This window comes from Heterocephalus glaber, unplaced genomic scaffold (genome assembly GCF_053883595.1).
Source record: "Heterocephalus glaber isolate CG9 unplaced genomic scaffold, H.glaber_assembly_v1.0 deba00000071, whole genome shotgun sequence".
Lineage (NCBI taxonomy): Eukaryota > Metazoa > Chordata > Mammalia > Rodentia > Bathyergidae > Heterocephalus > Heterocephalus glaber.
Window position 1 is genome coordinate 13,485,722 of NW_028258137.1, and position 6,416 is coordinate 13,492,137.

General features: G+C 42.5%; 1 pseudogene; it reads left to right on the forward strand.

Moving 5' to 3' along the window:
* Positions 1–593: 593 nt before the first annotated feature.
* LOC147830616 (tumor protein D52 pseudogene) lies at positions 594–2,696 on the forward strand (annotated as a pseudogene).
* Positions 2,697–6,416: the final 3,720 nt, after the last annotated feature.

Below are 6,416 nucleotides of genomic sequence, written 5' to 3' on the forward strand. Positions count from 1 at the left end.
CCCCTTTAGACAGAATTTGGCCAAATTTATTGCTTTACATACAGCCAGAGGTCTATCATTGGGGGCCTTACGCTGGACAGAGTGCAGTGGAGGGATTGCTGGCTGCTGGCTTCCAGGGACAGGCAGGGAAATCTCTAATGTTCATGGATGATCTAGAGCCAAACGGGGTGGGGTAGTCTGATCCCCTTCATCAGAGTGTGCCCCTTCCAGCTGCACAAGCTGGAGTCCTTTCCTACTTTCCTACTCTCCTTTGTGAAAGACAGGCCTAATCTTTGTCAGCTCCTCAAGCTAAAGTCGCTTACCATTTTCTCTTACTTTTTAAGTTTTGTGCCACCAAACTCTTGTCCCAAATCATATTAAAGATTTTTCTTATAATTTCATGCTTTAATCTCCATTACCACTAAAAACAAGGATCCATTCTAGCCAGTGAGTTTTTGGTGCTCAATATGGGGCTGTTCCAGCATGCCATAAGAGTCACCTGGACCCCTCAAACTGACTGAGCGCTCACAATGCTGCCCCCAGTCGACAGGAAATACAGAGCTCTATATGACTGGAAACATCATAAACAGACAATCATTTCATGGGAACAGAGCCACCCCTCCACCCATGAGGATTCCAGAGCTACAAAACCAGGACTGAGTTAAGGATCTATTACCAAGGTTCTGGGATGCTATGGGCTCCTATTCTCTCCAGGTTCTTGTCTTGAACAAAGAATTGGATAAGTCGGGAGCTCAGGCGGCCGTAAAGCCATGCATTCTGCCTCTGCCTGGGATGATGGATCACAGAGACACAGACTTATATGAAGACTAACAGTCCCTGTTCGATTTCAATGCAGGAGTGAACAAAAACTACCTCTACCTGTCCCCTAGTGGGAATTCGTCTCCACCCGGATCACCTACTGAGAAACTTGGTTTGCTGAGGACAGACCCAGTACCTGAGGAAGGAGAAGATGCTGCAGCCATGCTCAGCGTCACCAAGACGCTCTCGGAAGAGGAGCAGAACAAGCTGAGAAGAGAGCTGGCAAAGGTGGAAGAAGAAATCCAAACTCTGTCTCAAGTGTTAGCAGCAAAAGAGCAGCATATAGCAGAGATCAAGCGGAAACTTGGGATTGGTTCACTACAGGAGCTAAAGCAGAACACTGCCAAAGGGTGGCAGGATGTGACAGCCACATCCGCATACAGGAAGACCTCTGAAACCTTATCTCAGGCGGGCAGAAGGCTTCAGCGGCCTTTTCATCTGCTGGCTCTGTCATCACCAAAAAGCTGGAAGAAGTAAAGTATGTCTGCATTTTCATTGCTTGCTAAGAGGCTGAGGCATATTGAAGCATTGGTGTGGTTGCTTTTGCTTCCTGGTGTTGGCCAGGGGGACACTGGATTCCCTGTTGGATTAAAGGATATTCCTTCAATCCAGGATCTGAAATTCTTGCCCAGATCTCTCTAGGCATAGCATTCTAACATCAAAAATGGTCGTCTTCTGAATCCATAAAGGTTGTTGAAAAATTGTGGTTGCAAAACTTTTGTGTCTTTTTAGTGCTTCTGATCATATTCGCTAAGCATGTCCCTGGTGGTGGGAAATTTGTGATTGTGGACCTTGCCTGGTGTCTTTCTGGGGATAAGTAAAAGGGCATTGACGTGCATGCTTGGATGGAGACCTGGCTTTACTTTCTGTATGTACCTGACATCTTTATTCCATGGTGTGATTACAACATGCTTATTTGTGCACTGATTTGTACTAACCTATAAGCTGTACCAACATTCATGCTTAGGCCTAAATCTTAATTTTGAGCTATTGCTTTTTATTTTCCATTTGTATTTTAGATTAGTTTGCAGATTTTTCCTTGTCTTTTTGATAAAACCACTTCATAGTGCTTTTGTGCCTCCCTCCACCCATGTGGATTAGAATAGTGCTGAAAATGACGAGTGTGGTTTAAATCAGCTGTGCTTTTGTTGCCATGCAAAATTTGTGGTTAAAAAAAAAAAAAAGCTCAGATTGCATGACTTTGTGTTTTTCATTCATGGGGAAAGTAGATTCTACAACCAGAACTTTAGTTGGCTAGGTTTGGTCAGCGTTACAAACTTTGTATCACAATAGCTAAATTCCTTGCTTATTATATTTGGAATATCATTCTAAGTGTAATGTAATAACTACAGCTTCCTTAAACTCTTGACAATCATTACACATATACATCTGTTTGGTGCTTTTGCTTCTCTTCCTGCTGACTGAATGGTGTATCACTTTAGGAGCCAGGTAAAACATGTGACTTTTAAAAAGTAGGTTATTTAATTGTTTTTAATTTATCAGAGCTTCCTGTCCTTTTTAACGCTTACTCTGGCTTCTTACAGATTGCAGGGCTTTTCGTATTCCTTTAGGTAAGGAGAGTTCCACCCATCACTGCAGCCTAGCAGTTGTGTGAGACAAGTGTCCTAAGCTTAGATGAATATGCCATGTCAGATCGTCGTGTTTGTCCACTACATCCAGTATTCTCCTTGCATTTGGAGTATCTTTCTCTCTAGTGCTTCTTTTTTTTTTTTTTTTTTTTTTGGTACCAGGGATTAAAAAAAAAACCAAAAGAATTGGATAAGACAGATGCAAAAGGTAGTGAGGTTTTATATTCATTAAAGGTAGGAAAAGAAGTGTGTTCTGCAGAGCAAGTGTGGGCCAATTAAAAGTACAGTGGACCCTCAAGTCATGACCATCCTGACATCCAAACAACTTGGGTTAATTAGGTTAATGGAAGATTCATCTGCCTCTTGTTATCTATAGTGTGTACCCCGGTAAACATCCAGATCTCAGCTATACTGACTTAGATACCATCAGCCCTCAGGAACTGATCATGTTCATAAGTCAAAGGTCCACTGTATGCTGTGCAGAGTGAGAATAGGTCACTGAAGAAAGTCAGAACAGTGACCATGAGGTCAGCAGCAGCCATTTTAATCTCCCATTCCTCTGGCTGACATCAGATCTAGGCTGTCTTATCAAAAACCTGCTTGATCGATCTCATGGCAGAAGAGCTGAAGATAGCATTTTCTGATTGGCCCCAGGGGTGGGGGTGTGAGTACAGGTATCTTGGATCATGGAGAGCCCCTCCTGCCCAGCCAGCTGGCCATGTCCTAATCTCCTGGCTCAGATCAAACCTTAAAAGCTGGTCTCCTGCCTTTGTGGATGAGCCGGTGTGATCCCCTTCAAGAGTGTGCCCACTCTAGCTGCTCAAGCTCAAGTCCTTTTCTATTTTTCTTATTGTCCTTTGTTAAGGGCCTGGCTAATCTTTGTCATCTCTTCAAGCTAAAATCTCCTACCATTTTATCTTACTTTCTTTTCTTTTGCGGGGGGGGGGGGGGGTGAGATAGTGTCTCACTGTGTAGTTCAGACTGGCCTTGAAGTCACTATGTAGCCCAGGCTGGTCTTAATCTCATCACAATTCTAACAGCTTCCAAAGTTCTGGGATTACAGGTGTGCATCACCATGCCTCCTTACTCCCTAATTAAAGCTTTTTCCTGTTTAAAAAAGAGCCAAATATGGGTTTGCCGCCTGCTGCACAAGCACAAGGACCCGAGTTCGAACCCTAGTACCAAAAAAAAAGAGCCAAATAATGTTCTCAGCTGCAGGGGACCACTGACATCAGTTAGGGTCCTTTAGGATAAATAAGGAAGGAGTAGACAAAGCCAACTAAATTGTGCTAGAATATAAGACAGCTTCCTATATGCTTATAATAGGTCACAACTTAATGGTTTTCTTTTTTTCCTTCTGTGGATTCTTTGGAGATGATATTTTTATTGTATCAGAAGTGTTCCCCATTAATTTCATAAAGTTCTTTTCTAGATCAATGATTGCCAGAAGTCAAGGGTATTAATAAACTTAGGCATATTAAAATTGTAAAATTTTATTTGTGCATTCAGTGATTCATGAATTGGGCAGAACCAGACCACAACTGATTCACAATACTACCCCAAGGGAGAAAGTGGGGAGCCAAGACAAAGAAAATACTTGATTGGTTAAAGTCATTGCCAGGTTTGGTGCCACAAAACTAGTCCCAGCACTCAGGAGGCTGAAGCAGGAGGATCACAAGTCTGAGGCCAACATGGACAACTTAGCAAGAGCTTGCCTCAAAATTTAGATAGAAAGATAGATAGATAGATAGATAGACAGACAGATAGATAGATAGAGAGGTGAGGGGGGCTGAAATGTAGCTCAGTGCTCCCTAGTACACACACACACACACACACACACAAACACACACACATATTTCCTAGTTCATTAGAGGCTTTTAATTAGTTAAACTCCAATTTCATTTTACTTTTCATCTCTAGTTGAATTCTGGCTTGCTTAATAGCAAACCTAAAGTGCTGAAAACATTGCACCCTCAAGGCCTCCTAATTTGGTTTTTAAAAATTAGGATCAAAGAAGTGTCTACAATGGGACTGCACAAAGGAGTTTTTATTTAGATGACAGAATTCTTCTGAATCTTGATTGTGGTGGTGATAGTTACATGACTATGTGGTAGCACACACAGAGCTATACAACCAAAAGGTGAATTTTACTATGTGTAAATTAAAATAAATATCGAAATAAAGTTTTACGAAAAGAATACATAAGCATGTAAGAAACGTCAGAAAGACTGGAAACCCCACAACACTTAAATCCTGATAAATAATTTTTCAGAAATCTTTCTGTATATATAAACTCATACAGATATTAAGTAACTGTAAATACAATATCATTTTAAAAATAATATGGTAGATGTATTCAAGATCCCTAACTCCCTCGAGATCAATATGAAGTTAGTCTCCAAATAAGATCACATCTTTGATTAGCTTCCGTCCCCCTGTCCTGTGTTATCTACTCACTCCTTTTCTTTTTGGACCACTCCAACCAATCACTTGGAAAAGAATCCCCATGTCAGGTTATGCTTCTATGAATCTAACCCCAAACAGGCATCGTTCTCTGTATAGCCGTGTAAGGTACTTTTTCAACCAACAAGAAATGGACTTTATTTTCATGTCAATCAGATTTCTATTATTGTTTTAAATGCTCTACAGTATTCCACAGCATTTTAAACAATTTATCTAACCACCTATTGGTGGATATTTAGATCATATCCAATTTATCACTAGTATAAAGTGTACATAAAGCTACAAAAAGACTCTCATAAGTACATTTCTAAATATAATTGTATAACCTGAGAATAAATTTCTCAGTGTGGAATTCCTAAGTCTGAAGAACAGCGTATTTAAACGGGTATTCATACACTACTACCAAACTGCCACCTAGAAAGCTCTTCGTCACGCCAGTCACAACAGTGCACAAGAATGCTCATTTATCCAAAGACCGGGTTTGCCAATATTCTAATCTAACCAAGTTTCACCCAAAAGATAACAATGAATTTTGTTTGATTATACAAAACTTGACCCAAAGCCACTAACACCAAAGTTCACAATTCAAGTTGCAAAGGAAACACAAGAAAAGCAAAACCTCGCCGCCCCCACCACCATCACCACTGAAGTTCATAAAACAAAACCTTTGAAATGAAGCGGGGAAGGCAGTAAGCAGGACCCGCACAACCTTCTCAGTGCTTGGCCCCAAGGAGCAGCTGGCACAAGGGCTCCGCCTGGGGACGCCGCGCTTACTACAACCTCATTCTGAGCTCGGTCCAACTGGGACGCCCCAGGCTTGGGCTCCTCCACTCTTCGCACAGGACAAAGAGATGGCGGAAGTGCGTCGTGTGCGAGCAGAGGCACGTAACGGAAGTACGTACGTCACACACACGCGTCGTGGCAGGGTGAGAAGTGCGTCGTACCTACAGCTGGTCTTCTCTGGGAAGCAGTTGGGCAGTGTCTGAGTGTTTTAGGTTGTCCTACCTCGGGAGGCATCTTTGTCCTTTCCTTGCAGCATGCATACCTTTCTCTCTCATCGGGGCTCACGAGCTGGATAGTTCTCCACTTGGATAGACAAGAAATGGAACGCCTCTGCCCAGGAGCAGCTGTAGTGTCGTGATGGAATTCATATAAAAATCTCCATGACCATAGACCCAGATGGTCACCATCCTTTCCTGGAAGTCTTCTTACTGGCCTCTGAACTCTGGTCCGCTCTGCACTGACTCAGCTTCCACCAGCTCTGCCACTTACTGTCCTTTTGAAGAATGCCTTTGTCCCTCTGATCAATGGCTTGCTCTTGATTCTAGGTGTCTTGATTCTTGGCACTGTAACTCTGGCGGTTTGCCACTACTCCTGGATCCAAATAGACACTCAAGGCCCCCTTAGGGCCTCGTCCTTGCTCCCCTTTAACTGGTTGCTTTCATAAAGAAAATGCCAAAAATATGGCACATGTGCTTTCCCATGAGCAGGAGCTCTAAAGTGTTGATGCCTATGCCTTTCTGGGTCCACAAAAGAAAGCTCTGACTAGAAAGGAGACTTCTGCTG